Source organism: Mustela nigripes, chromosome 2 (assembly GCF_022355385.1).
Source record: "Mustela nigripes isolate SB6536 chromosome 2, MUSNIG.SB6536, whole genome shotgun sequence".
Classification (NCBI taxonomy): Eukaryota; Metazoa; Chordata; class Mammalia; order Carnivora; family Mustelidae; genus Mustela; species Mustela nigripes.
This window is the reverse complement of record NC_081558.1, coordinates 127,335,192-127,357,551: the sequence shown is the minus strand read 5'-3', so window position 1 is coordinate 127,357,551 and position 22,360 is coordinate 127,335,192. Positions and strand designations below refer to the sequence as shown.

At 39.3% G+C, this 22,360-nt stretch overlaps 1 protein-coding gene across 4 annotated transcripts in view; it reads right to left on the bottom strand.

Moving 5' to 3' along the window:
- GOLIM4 (golgi integral membrane protein 4) overlaps nt 1-22,360 on the bottom strand; it is an 86,533-nt gene that overhangs the window by 36,017 nt on the left and 28,156 nt on the right. The gene's annotated exons all lie outside the window — the stretch shown is intronic.

Below are 22,360 nucleotides of genomic sequence, written 5' to 3'. Positions count from 1 at the left end.
CTACCCACTTAAGCCCCCATGTTGCATCATCACTTCCTCATATCAGGGAGATCATATGATAGTTGTCTTTCTCTGCTTGACTTATTTCGCTAAGCATGACACGCTCTAGTTCCATCCATGTTGTCGCAAATGGCAAGATTTCATTTCTTTTGATGGCTGCATAGTATTCCATTGTGTATATATACCACATCTTCTTGATCCATTCATCTGTTGATGGACATCTAGGTTCTTTCCATAGTTTGGCTATTGTGGACATTGCTGCTATAAACAATCAGGTGCATGTGTCCCTTCGGATCACTACGTTTGTATCTTTAGGGTAAATACCCAGTAGTGCAATTGCTGGGTCATAGGGCAGTTCTATTTTCAACTTTTTGAGGAACCTCCATGCTGTTTTGCAGAGTGGCTGCACCAGCTTGCATTCCCACCAACAGTGTAGGAGGAACGGTTCCCCTTTCTCCACATCCTCGCCAGCATCTGTCATTTTCTGACTTGTTAATTTTAGCCAGAGAATGAAGAGCAATTTTGTAGAAAAGGGTGCCACGGGAGAAAGGCATTTCTGGAAGACATAACAGGGCAAAGGCACAGAGGTCTGAAATTGGGCTGAAGGTAGCTGAACTCCAAAAAGCTGTAAGTCCACTGATGAGAAATTACACTTTTTTCTAAATAAATCTATATGGTATATAAGTCCCTCTGCCAATTTCTAAAAGCCTATTAAAACCAAGGAGTTCCTTGAATTGGTACTAACAGTATCATCTGGAATGATGTTTGGAACAAGGTGGAGGAAAAAAAAGATTAGCACTATAAGGATCTCACTAAGCCAAGCTCAAAACTTGATGCTTACAGTCTCTGAGAATTTCAGTCGGGTGGGAAAAATGTACAGGGAAACAGGTATATTACAATGCCATCCTGATATTCCAGAGGCAACAACAAGATGCCACAGGGACACCTGAGCCCTCCTGCTGGGAGGAAATACACTCCCTGTCCTCTAATCCACTGGCCAAAGTTCCCAGGTCTGGGTGGAGGGTCATGGAAACATAAATAGGCCAGTTAAAATGGAATTTTAGTGCACGAAGTGGATACACCACAGATGATTTCAGCAAGCACGTATATCATCACTCAAAGAAAGGAACAGGAAGAACAGTCAAGATCTTTTTTCCAATGGAACTGAAGTGGCAGTGGGGGGTGGGGTGGGCCCAAGTTTAGTGGCTCCCAAGGAGTTCAGGACCACTAGAGAAATGATTCCAGCCTAGAAACATCCATGATTTTAAAAGACAGCAGCACAGTCAACAAGACAAACAGGACAGGGCTGCTCACCAACCATCGCCAGCCACCTCAGACTCCGAGTGGTTCAACCTTATTATGGAATGGTAATGACAGATGGGAAATAACCAAGGGGGAACGCTACGTTTGCACATTACAATCTGGTGAAATTCTTTACTTAATATACAGCAGTAATCACTGCAAACTTGCTGTTGCAAAGTCAGTCGTGTATGGGACTTGGTAATCAGGTAATGATTGTCTTTGCACCGGGAAGCAGAAAACTCATCAGTATTATTTCATCTTCAGTAAAAGTGGAGGGTCCACTTGATTACACCAAGTAGAGAGAGGGACTACAGCGGATGGGATGAGAGGGTGGGAGACCGTGCTCCATTCTCTAGCCTCTTCCCTGCAGTGCAGTCAGGTAAATAATGTGCCAACAGCCAGTCCAAAGTACCCATTTATCATACTGAATCACACAACTGTCTTTGACAGTTTTATGCTCCTTGGGAATTTACACACTCAACACATTAATAGCAGTGTTGTCTCAAGAGCCAGAAAATCCTAGGATACACAGTTATAAACTTTCGTAAGTAACCTCAACAGATGCTACACGGTATCTACAAAGAGACAGACATGTTCGTGGATTACAGTCAAAATTCAAAGTTCTTGAGAAATCTGAGATATTCACGGATGAATAAGAAGGCATCACTAATAGCAAGATCTAAGGCATGAAGAATGTGGTTTTGCAAAGACAGTGAAAAAAAGATGTGGTAAACGGGAATAGAGGTTATACATACACACCATGAGGTAACTGTACTATGAATGTTCTCTTCCTCAGAACTGGTCAAGCCATTATTACAGCACCAGTTCCTGGTCCTGACGTAAAACAACTGAAGAATGCAGGAATGGAGTTTCAGGGTGGAAGAACATGAGCAAGGGGGAGTTGAGAAAAGGTAGTGGCAGCGACTGACCGAGGTGGGACGTGCTGAGAAGTGCTGTTCCTTCTGCAAGTACAGAAAAAGGAAAACCAGGCCCAAAGGAGCCTTGGAAGATAAGCTGAGGACACCACATCAAAGGTGAGAGTGAAAATTCACCCTTGGAATTGCAAATTCAAGAAAGAAAGGGAGAGGGAAAGAGGCGGGCAGTAACAATGCTTGAGAGCACAGACTCTGGCGTCTAGATTCAAATTCCACATCTACTCCGTATGGGGTACGCTGCTGAACGTCTCTGTACCTCAGTCTCCTGACATGGTATGTGGGAATAATGACAGTATCTTTCTCTCTGGGTGGATGTCAGGGTTAAATGAGTTAATATGTGCCAAGTGCTGGCACATATTATTTCGAGTAAATGCTTGAAAGTCCAAAAATACTGTTTTCTCCTATCTGTGGTGGCTTAAAATTGCCAGAGAAGGAATCAGAGGATTCCCAGAGCCCTTTCAACTCTACAATTAAAGCCTAATAATAATGAAGTAATTATATATATTATAGATAGATAGATGGATACACACACACACACAGTTATATATGGAGAGAGGGTAGGGGACTCGAAAAAGTAATAAAACATTAATCCCGCTTCCCTTTTACTTAAAATAAATTTTTCTTAAAAAAAAAAAAAGAAGTAAATAATCAGTCCCACAGCTCTGAAACTCATAAGCCTTTTTTTTTTTAAATAAAAACTGGAAGACAGTAAAACGGACCAGAGAGAATTTTTGTATCCCTATAGCTCTTCTAGAAAATTTCCCTATCAACTAAATACAGGCATACATACACCCACACTACCCTTAATTCTTTTACCACGCATTCTCCAGGCTTTTGAGCTAGTGATTTATCTAGATAGGTTTACTGTTTCACTTAGAACGAAGATCAAAGATCCAAAGATCGCTAATCAATCCTTGTCACCTATCTCTATTTTTCTATTTATATTCTGAAGTCAAGGGCATCAGTCAAGATAAACTAATACTGCTAGAACCTCTACAACAAAAAAGGTACATAATGAATATTCTCAAAGCACCAGACAAGTTAAAGGAAAAATAAGGACAGAAATAATGATTTAATCTTGGCATTCAAGATTTTAAATACAGAATAACACTGCAATGGAGATAGGATTTGAATCACAAGAACCCATGAGAAAAAGATGAGAATGCATAATACTCATCATCTCCCCTGCTTTCTGAAAAGGAGTTTAATATTTTCCATGCAGTGGAGAATGGAAAGAGGTTTTACTCCTCCCTCAAGCACTCCAGAGTTTAAAATCATGCTAACTTCCTACAGCAATTTTCCATTTTAACTCTGACTTCCTCTGAAAGTCACAAGAGAAATTAGCTGTATCCATCCACTTTGGGCAAAATACATATCCATGACAAGGCAGGACTGCTCCAATGCAGAATTAAAAAACAACACTCCAAAATTAGACAGAAAACACTGCTAAGTGTTTTAACACCTTAAACCAAGGGAGGGCAATGTTTCTTCGCCAGAAGCAACAGCCCATAAAATTTTGCTTTCAGTCTTGACGATAACATAAGGTTTTAACTTTATAAAAAAAACAAACAATTGTATGAAAGTCACACAATTCAACTTGTGAAAACATTGAGAATTGCAAGTACCTTTATCACTTTACAGATTATAAAGATTAAAATGAACAAATCTGTGCTTTTGACAATTGTGGTTGAAGGTCTTTTTTTTTTTAAGGTTTTATTTATTTATTTGAGAGAGAGACAGAGAGAATGAAGGGAAGAGGGAAAGGGAGAGGGAAACTCAGACTTCGTGCTGAATGAGGGGCTCGACGTGGGGCTTGATCTCATAACACCAAGATCATGATCATATTGATCAGAAAATCAAGACTCGGGGCGCCTGGGTGGCTCAGTGGGTTAAGCCGCTGCCTTCGGCTCAGGTCATGATCTCAGCGTCCTGGGATCGAGCCCCGATCAAGGGCCTGCTTCCTCCTCTCTCTCTCTCTCTGCCTGCTTGTGATCTCATCTCTGTCAAATAAATAAATAAAATCTTTAAAAAAAAAAAAAAAAAAGAAAGAAAATCAAGACTCATCCACTTAACTGACTGACCCACCCAGGTGCCCCTGTGGTTAAAGATTTTTAAGTAGAATAGCAAAAGAGATGACAAAAAGGAAGATATATTGAAATCACTTTAGTTCCCAGAACAGAATACTTTCAAAGATTTGTTTTGTCTTTGTTTTTAGGCCTAAAATAGCAGATATTTATTATGGTCTTAAGAACAGTTTTCTGTTGTGGTTCTAACTCCCCAGATGTGGGGTGGAGGACAGCTACCCCCTCTATCATAAAACAAGGACTTGGTAATTAATACAAAAACAACATCATAGATACAGTTTCCCAATTACCTTTCCTTCCTTCATAATTTTACCTTATAAGGAGTCTGAGAAAGAACAGAGGAGCTCTCCTTGGAAAATGACCCACATAAAACAACTAAGTAAAAGCACAAACGTGGCGACATTTTGAGGATCTCCCTGGATCCTCCCTCCAGACCCCAGGGGAGGCAAGGGCACCCTAAGGCTGTAGTCAGCATCTCCGTCTCAGCCCAGCTCCTTCAACAAAGTCTCTCTGAATCCTGCACCATCTTCCTAACTCCGCTATGACCTCTCACAGTTATATCCAACTTTTACTTCTCACTCATCCTAATTTTACATCTTCCAGTACAATTTAACCTTTCCAGTCTGCTTGACAATTTATAGCTGAATTCAATTATGAATTAACCTTTTCCTATGGTTAGCTCCCTTTACTAAATTACATATTCACATTCCAGGTCCGGGAGGGCGGGGGGGGCGGTGCAAAACCATGCAGTGGCTTCCTATCACGCTCTGAGTGAAACCCAACCCACCTCAAGGTTTTACCCGACTGTTTGTCCTGCTCCGGCCTGTCCTTCCTTGAACGAGCCAGGAACCCTCTCACCTTGGCACCTTGTACTGCCTCTTGCTGGGGCCTCTGCTGCTCCCTCTCCAGGTACCTGCATGACTGACTCCCTCATCTCCTGCAGATCTTTACGAAAAAGGTGCCTCTTCACCAAGTCCTTCCCTGGACAACCCAGTGAAAATTGCAACCTTGTCCCCATCCTCAATACTTTTGGTCTCCATTCCTACTTAATTTTTCTCCTTAGCATGTAACACTCTAACATATATGTATATTTTATATATTTTTATATGTATTATATTTTATATACTTATATAAAATATATTTTATATATTATATATGTGTTATATATTATAACACTCTAATAAATATTACATATATGTATATATATTTTTTTACTTGTCTTATTTATTGCCTTTCTATGCCACTAGAACATAAGTTTAGTCAGGGCAAGAATTTCCGGTTTGCCTTCTTTCACTCCTGTATCTCTGGCACATTAGATTGCAGACATTCGATAGGTAATAAATGAATAAATGAATGAATGAATGAACTATGTGCCTTGAAGGCTGGGATTGACTAGTTCCTTAATATTCCTCGCCTATATCCCAAACCTTCATTACTATTTCCGTCTCAATACCCCAGTTCCTAATATCTAGTGGTATTCCATAGCCGTTAAATGAATGAGTACATTTAGAAGATATTTCACACTTTGGCTCATTTGTCTGTCATCCTTTATGTCCGGGCACTTTTAAACTAAATTTCTACATTTGTTGGCTCATTAGGGTTTGCACATCGCAGAGAAGAGAGAAGTAACAGAATAGAGATTAAATATAAATTTATCTGTTGATGTGCAGGCTCATAAGATTAGCATTAGTTAAATCATGGCCCTGGAATATAGATGCTTTCAGGATGCTGAGAGAAAAAAAGGACAGTCTGATTAGGTATTTTTCTACTGCATGGCAATTGAAGTTTTTCCTTTTTTTGGCTGCACAATAAAGTTCCTCTAATAGCTCACACAAGTGTCTATTTTTAAGTTTGCTAATGCATACAGTTTATGAAGTTGTTTAAATGGAAATTTTAACCGTGATTTGAATGGTGCTTAACTGCCTTTTCTATTTTGGATAAAACTATACCCCAGGCTTTCCCTCATGACACTCTCGGAGAGTCGGCTTTTTCAAATAAGTATTACATTAGCTGACTTAAGATATATTTCTTTATACGAGTCTTCTTTCAAGTGGTGAGCTACTAATAATCATTCTTATTATTAGATGAAATCTATTCACTTCTCATGAAAGGATTCTTCTCTTAGCCCCTCAGACTTATATTATAGCCCAGCAATGTTCCAGGCACCTTGGAAAACACAAAAGTGTAGGACTGACTCTTATAAAAAGTTTATAATAAATAAATTTGGGCTGTGAGAAGAGGCAAAGTCAGGTAAAATAGTAAGAAGACAATCAGAGCTCACCAAAGGCTAGGTGAGCTGACATAATGACTTGCTGAGCCAGCAGATTTTTAAACAGACTCTTTTTATAAAAGCAGAAGAAAAATATCCTCCTGTCCCATGAAAATGCTGTACTCTACAAAGCAAAAATTATATATGTAAATTACATACACATATGCATATATATTATCAACTTAAGGACTCATAGTTAATAGAAGCAAAATTATTCTAAAATTAGATGTATATAAATAGACCCTATACAGTAATATTCTTCTTATCGAGCAGTCAGAGTTTAGCAAACAGCATCGTGGTGTTTTAAGAAATAATGCATGAGAGAAAGAGAAAGAGGGAGAGAGGCTTCTGGTCACCCCAAACTGATGCAAGGATGTAAAAGAATGACCTTCAGATGGGCTAGAATATGCAAAAGCACATTGGTTTTATAAAGGACTGTGCATTTATGCATATACTTTTCAAAACCGATGTGCCCGAACCAACCAGAAAAGAGATTTCCTTTTCCTAAGTGATCTGATTTCATCATGGGAACCTGTCTCCACGGACACTTCCACCAAAGAGGAAACAAACCACTTCAAGTACTCAAGTACCAACCACTAAGAGGTGTCCACTTTGTATAAACCTGCATCACAGAACGTAACCAAAGAAGGGAAGAATGAGCCAGGCCACAAGTGACTTCTCTTTCAAATCAACATAGCAGGACACAAGCAACCCCATCTTCATCCAAACTCCCTTTGTCATGTTTCCACCTCAAGATGTGAAAACATGCAATATATCCTGGAAAAGGTTTCATAAAAATCTGGCTTATACAGAGATATTATCTAAGGGTACATATGTATTATATCCTAAATGCTTCATCCAACAAATCAAACAAGTATTCAGTGAACACTTACTAGGTGCCAGGCACTGGTTCTGATATTTGGGAATACGTTATGAGCACAACAGTTAAAAAAAAAAAAAATGCCTTTGGGGAGCTCATATTCTGGCAGATACATAAATGACTGGGAGCTAACAAGTGTCAGAAGGGCACAGAGGGACAGGGTAAAAGAGACTGGAGGTATGGGAAGGATGCGTCACATTTCTAAATTGGTTATTCAAGGCAGGACTCACTGAGGAGAAGACATCTGAGCCAAGACTTGAAAAAAATGCAAGAGTTACTACTACCAACATCTAGGGAAAATGTTCCAGATATAAGGAGTGGGCAATGCAAAAGCTCTACAGGGAAAGTATACTTGGAATGTTCTAAGAAAAGCAGGGAAGTCAGTGTAGCTGAGATAGAGTGAGCTGGAAGATCAGAGGGTGAAGGTAGGGAAGGGGCACCTTCCCACAAACTGGGCTGGGCCTCGGAAACCTAGTGAAGACTCTAGCTTTTACTCCAAAACCTTTTGGAGGGTTTGAGCAGGAATACAGAGTGATGACTTAAATCTTAAAATAATGATCACTCTGCCTGCAGAGGTGTAAGATGTGAGCAGTTATTAGCAAGTTTCTGCAGTAATCCAGGCATGAGGTACAGGAGAATAGGACCAAGGTGCAGGCTACGGGAGATTCTGCATTTATATTGAGGATAAAACCAGTGCATGTTTATCAGCTGAGATGGGGAAGGCTACCAGTGGAATCGGTTTGTGAGGAAGATCTGGAATAAGTAATTCAGTGATGACCGAGTGATCTGCTCAGCCTGCAGGAATCAAGACAGACTCCTACAGGTAACATCTTGTGTGGATGCTGAGAGATGATGATGGAGGAAACAACACAGAAAAATACAGACAGTGGAGAAAGAACATGCAAGAGCACTGAGGCAAAATCAAAAAATCTGGGGGCACCAAGGCCTAGGTGGCTCAGCTGGTTAAGCCTCTGACTTCGGCTCAGGTCATGATCCCAGGGTCCTAGGATTGAGTCCCACACGGGGCTCCCTGCTCAGTGGAGAGCCTGCTTCATCTTCTCCATCTGCTATTACCCTGGCTTGTGCTTTCTCTCTCTCTCTCAAATAAATAAAATCTTAAAAACAATTCTGTTTATTCTATGACTCAAACTGAGTAAGAGTTAACTTCGTTAATAGCACAGATGGGGGCCCAACCTGCATCTACTGAATCAAAATTTCCTTCTTTCTCAGAAGATACCTGAGAATCTGAATATTTAGCAAGTGTGCACCCACCTGCTCCCCCCCACCCCGTGCTTTTATAGAGAGTTCTGGAAACACTGTTAAGCAAAGGGATGATAGGAAAGTGAGCAGGGTGGGGAGAGAAAGAGTCAGACAGGGATGCAACTGACTTGGTCAGATCTGCACAGTTGCCGGAAAATAAGATTTATGGGTGGTGCATAAGACAGAGAATCAAAGAGAGTGTAGAGGTTGATGGATTAGTCAGGAGGTCATTGCAACGACCTAAAATAAAGGAACATGAAGGTTAAAATTCCATATTGCCCCAATTTAAGATGATCTCCAGTTATGCCAATAAGACAATCCAATTTTAAAAAGTTGATTGCTTTCCCAACTGGAATATACAAAATTTTAGAGCCGTGAACAGGAGTAGGAAGTGAAAAAGAAGATGAACAGACACTTAAAGATATTCTAACAGTGATTAAATGCATGAAAAAGTGATCAACTAAATTCATCATCAGGGAAATCAAATTAAAATCATAATGTGATACTACCATTCTCCCCTCAAAATGGCTAAAATTTTAAAAGACAGACAATACCAAAGGTTGGCAGGAATTGCTGATGGATGTGTGAGTCAGTGCAACCATTTTAGAAAACTGTTTGGCAGTGCCCACCAGAGCTGACGAACACAGACCTTGGGACCAATAAATCCCACGCCTAGGCATGTACCCAACCAAGTATATTAATTTAGTTACCAAAAGTCACAAAAGAGAGTCTTAAGAGCAAGTCTCAACTGGAAACAATAGTCCCAAACTGGAAATAACACAGTCATCTAACGTAGGAGAACGAATGGGCTGCAGTTGTTCAAAGAAATTGAGTATCGCTCAGCCATGTGAACAAACTGACTGTAAGAACACAGATGAATTTCACAGACCTAAGGCTGAGGAAAGAAGCCAGACAGCAAAGTGGTACTTACTAAATAATTCTACTTATGAGCAGTTCAAACACAAGCAAAGCGAAGCCGTGGCGCCAGAGATGGGATGCTGCTCACAGCTTGCATATGGCAGTAGGAGGCGGGCAGCCAGTGACGGGGAGAGAACAAGAGGCAGCATTTTTGGGTGAGGGAAATGCTCCGGTTCTTGGTCTGACTGCTGGATACACTGTCTGCTTTGTGAAAAATCCACTGACCTCTATACTTAGGATTCCTCTACCATTCCGAATGTATACTTGTTTATAAAGTTAAGGGTATTTGTCGTTTTCAGTTCAAGTCATAGTGAAATATAAAAGACATTTAGATATGTCACTTTTTTTTCAACCCACTTCTCTCCAAACACCATGACTCAAACCCTTTACCAGTGTGTCTGACGACCGTGTCTACAGTACCACAAGTCAGAATTTTTGTCCTCTTGAGTTTTCCGAAGGGTACCCATCTTCACTGGAAATGCAGCATTTGCAAAATCTCTGTCTGAGACTATCAGTGTTAATGTCCTGAGCTGCAGACATCTGGTAAAAATCAGGAAAGCTGCCAGTTTCATTTGTCCTGTAGGTGTATGTATATTCATGCTTCGTGTATCACTAACTCGAATATACTGGGGTTCCATTGGAGGGCCAGTGGTAAAAAGGCTAGTCTATAAAAACATTCTGCATTTGCAATTGGAGGACACAGTCCTGGGAATAAATACACTATTCTAAGTGCTATTTCATCCTTAAAAAAACAAAAACAAAAACAAAAACAACTTTTTTTGGTCAGGTGCCTTCCATAAATATCTAACCACATCAAAAAAGGTCATTTGGGGCTAATGTATCTTCCTCACACAGTACTCTGCTGTTTAAAATAAAGCAGTTGGGAAAGCACCCAGAAATAGCAGAGACTTTGTGCTGCCTCAAATACAAGTCTCCCTCTTTTTCTGAGGAGTAATTTTGCAGGATGAAGGGAACCTTGCATTAGAATATTCAAGCATATGCAATAATCATTAACACAGGGAGAAGAATGCCCAGAAACCAAATACATTTAAGGAAATCAAATCAAAATGCCCAAGTGACTGATTCAAAGTACACCATGAGAGTGGATTCAAGGATGGTACAAATATTTTTGACCTAGGCTACCGTGTGAAAGACGGATCCAGGATCAAGGACGCCTGGGGTGGGGCAAATCATGTGTCCCCTGTTGGACATGTTTAATGTTTGACAGGGATATCCAGATAGCACAGAGAAACTTAAAGAGTAATCTAAGAAACACCTGTGTTGCTGGCAGCAAGAAGATCCTTGCTGGGATGGGCCCCTTCACCACCTCTTCCAGGACTAAGACCAACATAAGGACCCTCTGAGGGGACCCTCAGCCTATTCCCCACAGCCATTCGTACTCTTCCTGACATATCTTCGTCCTACCGTCACCAAACTGCCTGAATACTTACGGTTACAACTGAAGGGAACTTAAAAAAATAATAATAAAATAAAATGAGAGACTGTGGGAATTAAGTCAGCAGAGAACGTCTAAAAGTTACTTCACCAGTTTCACTGGAACTCTTGCTGATAGCCTCAATTCTCTTTGCACTTGAGGCCATTCATTTTTAAGCCTTCCTTTGGGATAAAATATAGTTAAGTATATTCTTTATACTTTCTGCTACAGAAAATGAATACCTTCCTAATGGTTTAAGAAGAACACATGTGGCTCTAATCAGATGTTATCTCCTGCACGGAGATGTTGGACACTGCCCAGCTCAGGGCAGGGGGCTTACCTTTTAGTCAATGATCATGGCATATAATGTAGAAGTCCTTAAACTAGAAGTCTGGGACCACTGAGTGAGACCCTCAAAGGTCAAATATAAGTGTTATCCTTTCTTCATCCTTTAAGAAAGGGCACACTGTGGGCTTGAGGGTGATGGTGAGAGATTTTTTTTTTTTTAAGATTTTATCTATTTATTTGACAGATAGAGATCACAGGTAGGCAGAGAGAGAAAGGAGGAAGCACAGGCTCCCCGCTGAGCAGAGAGCCCAACGCGGAGCTCGATCCCACGACCCTGGGACCATGACCTGAGCCGAAGGCAGAGGCTTTAACCTACTGAGCCACCCAGGCACCCCATGGTGAGAGATTTTTGATGATGGTGTGATACAAGAAGGATATAAAGGGTTTTGTAAAAGCATATTCCAGTGAGCAGTCCTTGGAATACTTCCCTTATACTGGCCTGGGTCATGTACATAAGATCACACATGACATGACACCCAACCTTCATTGAGTATCTGCCTTCCCTAGGACCCCTGGAGGCCTCCCTGAGCAGTGTGGATGCCCTTCTCCCTCCCACAGGGCCCTAGGCAGAGCTCTGCCCATAGTCTTATTAGCATTTTATATATAGGTTTGCCACTCAGATAATGCTGTGGATTATGCTGAAAGATGTGGATAATGCTGAGAGAGTTGGTCTCTTCACTATTTGCACACTAGCCTGGGTCTGGTACTAAACGGGTACCTCCTAATGTTTATAAAGTAACTGGACTAATGCAAGCAAATGAATGCCAGGGTCAAAGGCTGCACGTGATGTTAATAACAGACTCTGTGTATCAACTGTTCCATAAAATGTATGTATGCAAAGCCTTAATGGTTACATATCATGGTGGACTTCCAAGGATCCTCTTTTAAGACACTTCAAATTTGATACAGCCAACTTGCACCAAAAGAAGCATGGGAATTCACCAGCAACTTCTTTTCCTTTTTTTAAATATTTATTTATTTATTTATTTGACAGATAGAAATCACAAGTGGGCAGAGAGGCAGGCAGAGAGAGAGAGGAGTAAACGGGCTCTCTGCAGAGCAGAGAGCCCGATGTGGGGCTTGATCCCAGGACCTGGGACCATGACCTGAGCTGAAGGTAGAGGCTCAACCCACTGAGCCACACAGGCGCCCCACACTGGCAACTTCTAAAGTTTCTCTATCAAAGGTAGAGACAATATAACTATACTGTTTAAATTAACAAAGTACATAGGGACTTTTGAAAGCACAGAAAAATCAATAAACAGCCCTGATCTGTACAAAGGAGCAGGAATGGATGCTGAAAGAAAAAAAAAGACAAAATCTTTGATGGTATCAGCATTCTAATTAGAGTCAGACTTCCGATTTTTCTTCTCAACCTCATTCCATAGTCAGAATTCAGATTAAATCTATTGAAAATAACTTAAGTAGGACTGAGGTGAATTCTACTGAAAGAAAAAAGCAACAAAGAAAAAGGAGACAGGCTGACAAACAGAATTAGATGGAGACAAGAGATAATTTAAAGAGGATTTTTCAAATAATTTAGGGAAAATACCACTGGCCTGAGCCAAGATTCCTGAGATCCATGCTGTCTGACACTAACCAGTTCTTTGCTCACAACCAAGAAGTTTCACCTTTCTGCGTCTGTTTTTTCAGCAATAAAATGCAGTTGAACAGCTGAGTGGCCAAGATCCTTCCAGTGCTAAAATTCTAACCATGTGTATTTGCAGTAATTACTACAAGAGTGGTGACACTGACAATACATAAATCATTTCAAACTGGTAATGCATATTTTCAATGCATTAAACACAGTGAGAAAGGACCCAGTTTAGCAGTATGTTGAGAAAGGCTCTGATTTTTTCAGGAAAAAGCTCTTGACAGAAGAAGACGATTGCAGATTTGTCTCCCATGATTTTCAAAAAAGTTGAAAACGCATATATAAGCTAAGCCCCTGTACCATACTTAAGGTGTCCTCTAGTGGGGTTCTCCTTTTCTACAGGTTTGGCTGTAAAAAAATACAAACAAGTTACCCTTTTCTGACACTGAATGAATAATAAAAGCAGCAAAGTACAAATGCTACTCTAAGTGTGCTTGCTCCTTTTCCCCCTGCCCAATTTATGCTTCAATGTGCTCTCCCCATAATAATGTTTTTAAAATCCCCGTACTAATTCTTACACACTGGGACATAAACAGGAATATCTGGTTGACAGCCTGGACACAGCGCTGGGAGAATGCAAGTGTTAGGTGTTCCTCTGCTCATGCCTACTTACATGTATCTGCAAGCAACGTGTGATGGGGCAAGGGGTCAAAGGCTAGAAGTCCAGAGATTTCAGTTTAATTTTTAATCTGAGAAGTATTTATTTAAATGTCATATGTTCCATGATTGGTAAAATGAGAGGGCTTACCAACTGATTACTAAGGCCTCTCCTAGCTCTAAGATTCCGATTCCCTGATGTAGTTGAGCAGGCAAGGACATGGAATCAGAATTGTGGAATGACCTGGATAAATGTTTAAGATCTTAGAGCATAATGGCGATGTTCAGAAAGGATGCTGGCCAGACTACAACAGAGAGACCCAGCAAGGCTACAAAGGAAGATGAGAAGACTAGGGGCAACACCTTTCTGGCTGAAGGGCTCAAGGCCCTTTTCTTTTACAAAGTATCTGAAAATGATTAAAATTATTTTGACAGCTGCAAGTAATTGGGAGGTAGGTGGAAACAGGAAGTGCAGGCACAGAATAACCTCACTAGTTCCAGATTCATCCAATTCAATATTTGTAATAATTTGGACTTAAGTAACTGACATGTATTATTATGCTGCATAGTTTTTTTCAAGCATCAGAGAACAAAACTAATTATAACCACAGCCCTTAATATAAGATTCATTAGCATACTAGACACTTTGCCTTTGATTTTTATGTTATTTCTCCATTGACAAAGTGTAAATCAGAATTACTCAGGAAGAGCAAACAGTTATTTCACTGAAGATCTCAGTTCTATTCTTTATCATCCTGTGAATAAACCTGTTACTAAGAGGTTAAAAATATTGGTAGATGACGGTTCGTATCTTCAGGAGGGAAAAGGTCCCTTAATAAAACCTACTTGCACAGCAATCATAATAAATTATGTTTTTATAGTCCTTTACAGTTTATATACAGAGCTTTTACTTCCAATTCATATGTAATTTGTGAGGGAACAATGTGCTAATTAGAAATTACTTCCATTTATTCATTAGAAGTTACAGTGACCTTTCTTTAGCCATTAGTTCATCTTGCATCCACAATATTTAAAAATGCATTTACTTAAAAAGCACTAAGCTTTTTGGTGATTTAGAATAGTCTTCTTCCATTATTCTGAATTCCTTAAGAGTTACTTCATTAGAAAAAGAATCCACTTACTGTGGTAATTCTGTGGGTGTTATTCAAGAGACTGTGAGAAAGAAAAGGGACTATTATTTATAAATTTACCTTAAAATCATTTATACAACATAGCCCCCCATCAAGCTGTACAAATAGAAGTATACAGAGAAAAGAAAAATTTTGTAATTACTGCTGAGTATGAATCACTATAGAAAAATGAGGACAATTTGTACTTAATAGTCATGCTTGGTTCTCTCATCTTTGCTTTAGAATTTTGATACCACACTAGGTAAATTTTTTTGCTTACCGTTTTAAAGAACCCACTTCTGAGGGCTACTTTCAATGAGGATAATTGTGTGCCTGCTTTATTACTCAACGGCAGGGTAAGAACTACAGTACTTATAAGTAGTCTATCCCTTTGGCACCACAAATTTATTAAATAAGAATTCTAGCCCTTGATCCAAAGCAATAAAACTAGGAATACACATTAAGCTGTTACCTAAATATATATATTAGTAGTATACGTAGGCAAACAAAAAATGTAATAGTTACTAGATTTTCCTCCAAGGCTGCCAAACACACGCGCGCGCACGCGTGCGCGCACACACACACACACACACGCTCTCACAGTAACACAGCAAAACCAAAACCAAACAGCCTCAGATCTGAAACATAGTTTCCAAGGTATTGACAGAATTCGGTAAATCATCCCCATGCTAAATGCAACAGAGAATACAACACAGCTATCTGAGAAGTAACAAAAGGGCCAGGACTTGGGGGGGGGGGGGTCCCTTTAAGGCAGAAAGGACAATTCTGTATTATCAATATGGAAATATACATGATATTCATCAGAAAGTGAGTATTTCTATCATCTTGTCTTCCAGAGTTCCATGAATCTGAAAAGAATACAGATGAAATCTTACAGAGCATATGATTTTCTGGCCTGCTATTTCACTAGGAATATACAAAAATAATTTTATAATTTCTTAACTATAGAACTAAGAAATAAAGGATGCCATGAGCTTAATTTCTATTCTAAATCTAATCAGTTTATAAAATATCACTGTATATATATATATGTATCTGGTGAAAATACATATCTGATAATACTGCATTACAGAATTATAGAATAACTTTCACAAAATTTTCCTCACAAAGCCAAAGATCAAGAATTAATCTGTTAGTATATATTGATAATTCATGGATTCATTTTCCTGTTAAACTTACATTTCCAACTATCATTAAAAAAAAACACTTGGAAGTAAGCCAAAAAAATACTGCTATGATGAAAGTACTCATTCAACACACTGAGGAAGAACATAAGGCAAAAAAAAACACCAACAAAAAAAGCCCCAAAAAACAAACTCAAAATTTGGGTTCTGAATGCTACTATTTTTTAGAACCTTTTTTTCCTACTAAATTCTGAAAGGTGCATGTGATTTACTTCTTACATACCACTTTCTGTAGAACAAAAAACCTTTTTTTTTTTTTTTTACATTTATTTATTTGTTTGAGAGTGCGCATGAGCAGGAGGGACGAGGAAGAGGGAGACAGAGAATCTCAAGCAGGATCCCTGCTGAGCTCAGAGCTGATACAGGGATTGATTTCATGATCCTGAGATCAGGACCTGCGCTGAAACGAGAGACCGGCATTTAACTGACTGAGCCGCTCAGCTGCCCCAGAACAAAAAATTTTTGAAAGTAATTTATCTTTTTCTGTATACCCACTAAAATACAGCAGTGTTGACTCAGGAAAGTTATTTTCTTTTGTTTGTTTGTTTGTTTGTTTAAAGCATGAAAAGGAGAGCTTTATTTCTGCTCTTTTCATCCATGTTTTCTTACAATTTCTCTAAAACTCAGAAATAAGAATACATAAAGCAAAATGCCAACTTAAGCTGACTTAAAAGAACTAAAACTTGTTTAAAAAAAAAAAAAAAAACCTGTATATCCATTTACCTTTGATTCTATAAAGCCTAAATACTGGGAGTGCGTGGGTGGCTCACTCTGTTAAGTACGTGCCTTTGACTCAGGTCATGATCCCAGGATCAGGCTCCAGAGAGAGTCAGCTTTTCCCTCTCAAGCGGGAGTCTGCTTTTCTTTCTCCTTCTGCCCCTTATGCTGTTCTCATGTCCTCTTTCTCTATTGCTCTCTCTCTCTCAAGTAAATAAATAAAATCTAAAAACAAAACAAATAAACCAAAACCAACTAAACACTGCAGTGTATCAAGATTGCTCTGGTTGTTCAGATTATCAAGGACTTCTTTCTTTTGCCTCTTAAAAATTTTCTGCACTTTCCAAATTTCTACACAAACATAAGCTACTCTTCCAAGTTGAAACCCTATCAGTTAATTATGCTGATGCTCACTTCACCATAACTTAACTGAGTGGATTTCTTCCTTTCTTTCTTTCTTTTTTTTAAAAATTTTTAAATTTTTTATACACATATATTTTTATCCCCAGAGGTACAGGTCTGTGAATCACCAGGTTTACACACTTCACAGCACTCACCAAAGCACATACCCTCCCCAATGTCCATAATCCCACCCCCTTCTCCCAAACCCCCTCCCCCCAGCAACCCTCAGTTTGTTTTGTGAGATTAAGAGTCACTTATGGTTTATCTCCCTCCCAATCCCATCTTGTTTCATTTATTCTTCTACCCACTTAAGCCCCCATGTTGCATCATCACTTCCTCATATCAGGGAGATCATATGATAGTTGTCTTTCTCTGCTTGACTTATTTCACTAAGCATGATATGCTCTAGTTCCATCCTTGTTGTCGCAAATGGCAAGATTTCATTTCTTTTGATGGCTGCATAGTATTCCATTGTGTATATATACCACCTCTTCTTGATCCATTCATCTGTTGATGGACATCTAGGTTCTTTCCATAGTTTGGCTATTGTGGACATTGCTGCTATAAACATTCGAGTACACGTGCCCCTTTGGATCACTAAGTTTGTATCTTTAGGGTAAATACCAAATAGTGCAATTGCTGGGTCATAGGGCAGTTCTAATCTCAACATTTTGAGGAACCTCCATGCTGTTTTCCAGAGTGGCTGCACCAGCTTGTATTCCCACCAACAATGTAGGAGGGTTCCCCTTTCTCCCCATCCTCGCCAGCATCTGTCATTTCCTGACTTGTTGATTTTAGCCATTCTGACTGGTGTGAGGGGATATCTCATTGTGGTTTTGATTTGTATTTCCCTGATGCCGAGTGATATGGAGCACTTTTTCATGTGTCTGTTGGCCATCTGGATGTCTTCTTTGCAGAAATGTCTGTTCATGTCCTCTGCCCATTTCTTGATTAGATTATTTGTTCTTTGGGTGTTGAGTTGGCTAAGTTCTTTATAGATTCTGGACACTAGTCCTTTATCTGATATGTCGTTTGCAAATATCTTCTCCCATTCTGTCAGTTGTCTTTTGATTTTGTTAACTGTTTCCTTTGCTGTGCAAAAGCTTTTGATCTTGATGAAATCCCAATAGTTCATTTTTGCCCTTGCTTCCCTTGCCTTTGGCGCTGTTCCTAGGAAGATGTTGCTGCAGCTGAGGTCGAAGAGGTTGCTGCCTGTGTTCTCCTCAAGGATTTTGATGGATTCCTTTCGCACATTGAGGTCCTTCATCCATTTTGAGTCTATTTTCGTGTGTGGTATAAGGAAATGGTCCAATTTCATTTCTCTGCATGTGGCTGTCCAATTTTCCCAGCACCATTTATTGAAGAGGCTGTCTTTTTTCCATTGGACATTCTTTCCTGCTTTGTCGAAGATTAGTTGACTGTAGAGTTGAGGGTCTATTTCTGGGCTCTCTATTCTGTTCCATTGATCTATGTGTCTGTTTTTGTGCCAGTACCATGCTGTCTTGATGATGACAGCTTTGTAATAGAGCTTGAAGTCCGGAATTGTGATGCCACCAATGTTGGCTTTCTTTTTCAATATCCCTTTGGCTATTCGAGGTCTTTTCTGGTTCCATATAAATTTTAGAATTATTTGTTCCATTTCTTTGAAAAAGATGGATGGTACTTTGATAGGAATTGCATTAAATGTGTAGATGGCTTTAGGTAGCATAGACATTTTCACAATATTTATTCTTCCAATCCAGGAGCATGGAACAGTTTTCCATTTCTTTGTGTCTTCCTCAATTTCTTTCATGAGTACTTTATAGTTTTCTGAGTATAGATTCTGTGCCTCTTTGGTTAGGTATATTCCTAGGTATCTTACGGTTTTGGGTGCAATTGTAAATGGGATTGACTCCTTAATTTCTCTTTCTTCTGTCTTGCTGTTGGTGTAGAGAAATGCAACTGATTTCTGTGCATTGATTTTATATCCTGACACTTTACTGAATTCCTGTGTAAGTTCTAGCAGTTTTGGAGTGGAGTCTTTTGGGTTTTCCACATATAGTATCATATCATCTGCGAAGAGTGATAATTTGACTTCTTCTTTGCCGATTTGGATGCCTTTAATTTCCTTTTGTTGTCTGATTGCTGAGGCTAGGACCTCTAGTACTATGTTGAATAGCAGTGGTGATAATAGACATCCCTGCCGTGTTCCTGACCTTAGAGGAAAAGCTTTCAGTTTTTCTCCATTGAGAATGATATTTGTGGTGGGTTTTTCATAGATGGCTTTGATGATATTGAGGTATGTGCCCTCTATCCCTACACTGTGAAGAGTTTTGATCAGGAAGGGATGCTGTACTTTGTCAAATGCTTTTTCAGCATCTATTGAGAATATCATATGGTTCTTGTTCTTTCTTTTATTGATGTGTTGTATCACATTGACTGATTTGCGGATGTTGAACCAACCTTGCAGCCCTGGAATAAATCCCACTTGGTCGTGGTGAATAATCCTTTTAATGTACTGTTGAATCCTATTGGCTAGTATTTTGTTGAGTATTTTCGCATCTGTGTTCATCAAGGATATTGGTCTATAGCTCTCTTTTTTGATGGGATCCTTGTCTGGTTTTGGGATCAAGGTGATGCTGGCCTCATAAAATGAGTTTGGAAGTTTTCCTTCCATTTCTATTTTTTGGAACAGTTTCAAGAGAAGAGGATTTAGTTCTTCTTTAAATGTTTGGTAGAATTCCCCCGGGAAGCCGTCTGGCCCTCAACTTTTGTTTGTTTGGAGATTTTTAATGACTGTTTCAATCTCCTTACTGGTTATGGGTCTGTTCAGGCTTTCTATTTCTTCCTGGTTCAGTTGTGGTAGTTTATATGTTTCTAGGAATGCATCCATTTCTTCCAGATTGTCAAATGTATTGGCGTAGAGTTGCTCATAGTATGTTCTTATAATAGTTTGTATTTCTTCGGTGTTAGTTGTGATCTCTCCTCTTTCATTCATGATTTTATTTATTTGGGTCCTTTCTCTTTTCTTTTTGATAAGTCGGGCCAGGGGTTTATCAATTTTATTAATACTTTCAAAGAACCAGCTCCTAGTTTTGTTGATTTGTTCTATTGTTTTTTTGGTTTCTATTTCATTGATTTCTGCTCTGATCTTTATGATTTCTCTTCTCCTGCTGGGCTTAGGGTTTCTTTCTTGTTCTTTCTCCAGCTCCTTTAGGTGTAGGGTTAGGTTGTGTACCTGAGACCTTTCTTGTTTCTTGAGAAAGGCTTGTACCGCTATATATTTTCCTCTCAGGACTGCCTTTGTTGTGTCCCACAGATTTCGAACCGTTGTATTTTCATTATCATTTGTTTCCATGATTTTTTTCAATTCTTCTTTAATTTCCCGGTTGACCCATTCATTCTTTAGAAGGATGCTGTTTAGTCTCCATGTATTTGGGTTCTTTTCAAACTTCCTTTTGTGGTTGAGTTCTAGCTTTAGAGCATTGTGGTCTGAAAATATGCAGGGAATGATCCCAATCTTTTGATACCGCTTGAGTCCTGATTTAGGACCGAGGATGTGATCTATTCTGGAGAATGTTCCATGTGCACTAGAGAAGAATGTGTATTCTGTTGCTTTGGGATGAAATGTTCTGAATATATCTGTGATGTCCATCTGGTCCAGTGTGTCGTTTAAGGCCTTTATTTCCTTGCTGATCTTTTGCTTGGATGATCTGTCCATTTCAGTCAGGGGAGTGTTAAAGTCCCCTACTATTATTGTATTATTGTTTATGTGCTTCTTTGATTTTGTTATTAATTGGTTTATATAGTTGGCTGCTCCCACGTTGGGGGCATAGATATTTAAAATTGTTAAATCTTCTTATTGGACAGACCCTTTGAGTATGATATAGTGTCCTTCCTCATCTCTTATTATAGTCTTTGGCTTAAAATCTAATTGATCTGATATAACGATTGCCACTCCTGCTTTCTTCTGATGTCCATTAGCATGGTAAATTCTTTTCCACCCCCTCACTTTAAATCTGGAGGTGTCTTCGGGCTTAAAATGAGTTTCTTGGAGGCAACATATAGATGGGTTTTGTTTTTTTATCCATTCTGATACCCTGTGTCTTTTGACAGGGGCATTTAGCACATTAACATTCAGGGTAACTATTGAGAGATATGAATTTAGTGCCATTGTTTTGCCTGTAAGGTGACTGTTATTGTATATGGTCTCTGTTCCTTTCTGATCTACCACTTGTAGGCTCTCTCTTTGCTTAGAGGACCCCTTTCAAGATTTCCTGTAGAGCTGGTTTGGTGTTTGCAAATTCTTTCAGTTTTTGTTTGTCCTGGAAGCTTTTAATCTCTCCTTCTATTTTCAATGATAGCCTAGCTGGATATAGTATTCTTGGCTGCATGTTTTTCTCGTTTAGTGCTCTGAAAATATCATGCCAGCTCTTTCTGGCCTGCCAGGTCTCTGTGGATAAGTCAGCTGCCAATCTAATATTTTTACCATTGTATGTTACAGACTTCTTTTCCCGGGCTGCTTTCAGGATTTTCTCTTTGTCACTGAGACTTCTAAATTTTACTATTAGGTGACGGGGTGTGGGCGTATTCTTATTGATTTTGAGGGGCGTTCTCTGAACCTCCTGAATTTTGATGCTCGTTCCCTTTGCCATATTGGGGAAATTCTCCCCAATAATTCTCTCCAGTATACCTTCTGCTCCCCTCTCTCTTTCTTCTTCTTCTGGAATCCCCATTATTCTAATGTTGTTTTATCTTATGGTGTCACTTAACTCTCGAATTCTCCCCTCATGGTCCAATAGCTGTTTGTCCCTCTTTTGCTCAGCTTCTTTATTCTCTGTCATTTGGTCTTCTATATCACTAATTCTTTCTTCTGCCTCATTTACCCTAGCAGTGAGAGCCTCCATTTTTGATTGCACCTCATTAATAGCTTTTTTTATTTCAACTTGGTTAGATTTTAGTTCTTTTATTTCTCCAGAAAGGGCTTTTATATCTCTTGAGAGGGTTTCTCTCATATCTTCCATGCCTTTTTCGAGCCCAGCTAGAACCTTGAGAATTGTCATTCTGAACTCTAGATCTGACATATTACCAATGTCTGTATTGATTAGGTTCCTAGCTTTCGGTACTGCCTCTTGTTCTTTTTTTTGTGTTGAATTTTTCCGTCTTGTCATTTTGTCCAGATAAGAGTATATGAAGGAGCAAGTAAAATACTAAAAGGGTGGCAACAACCCCAGGAAAATATGCT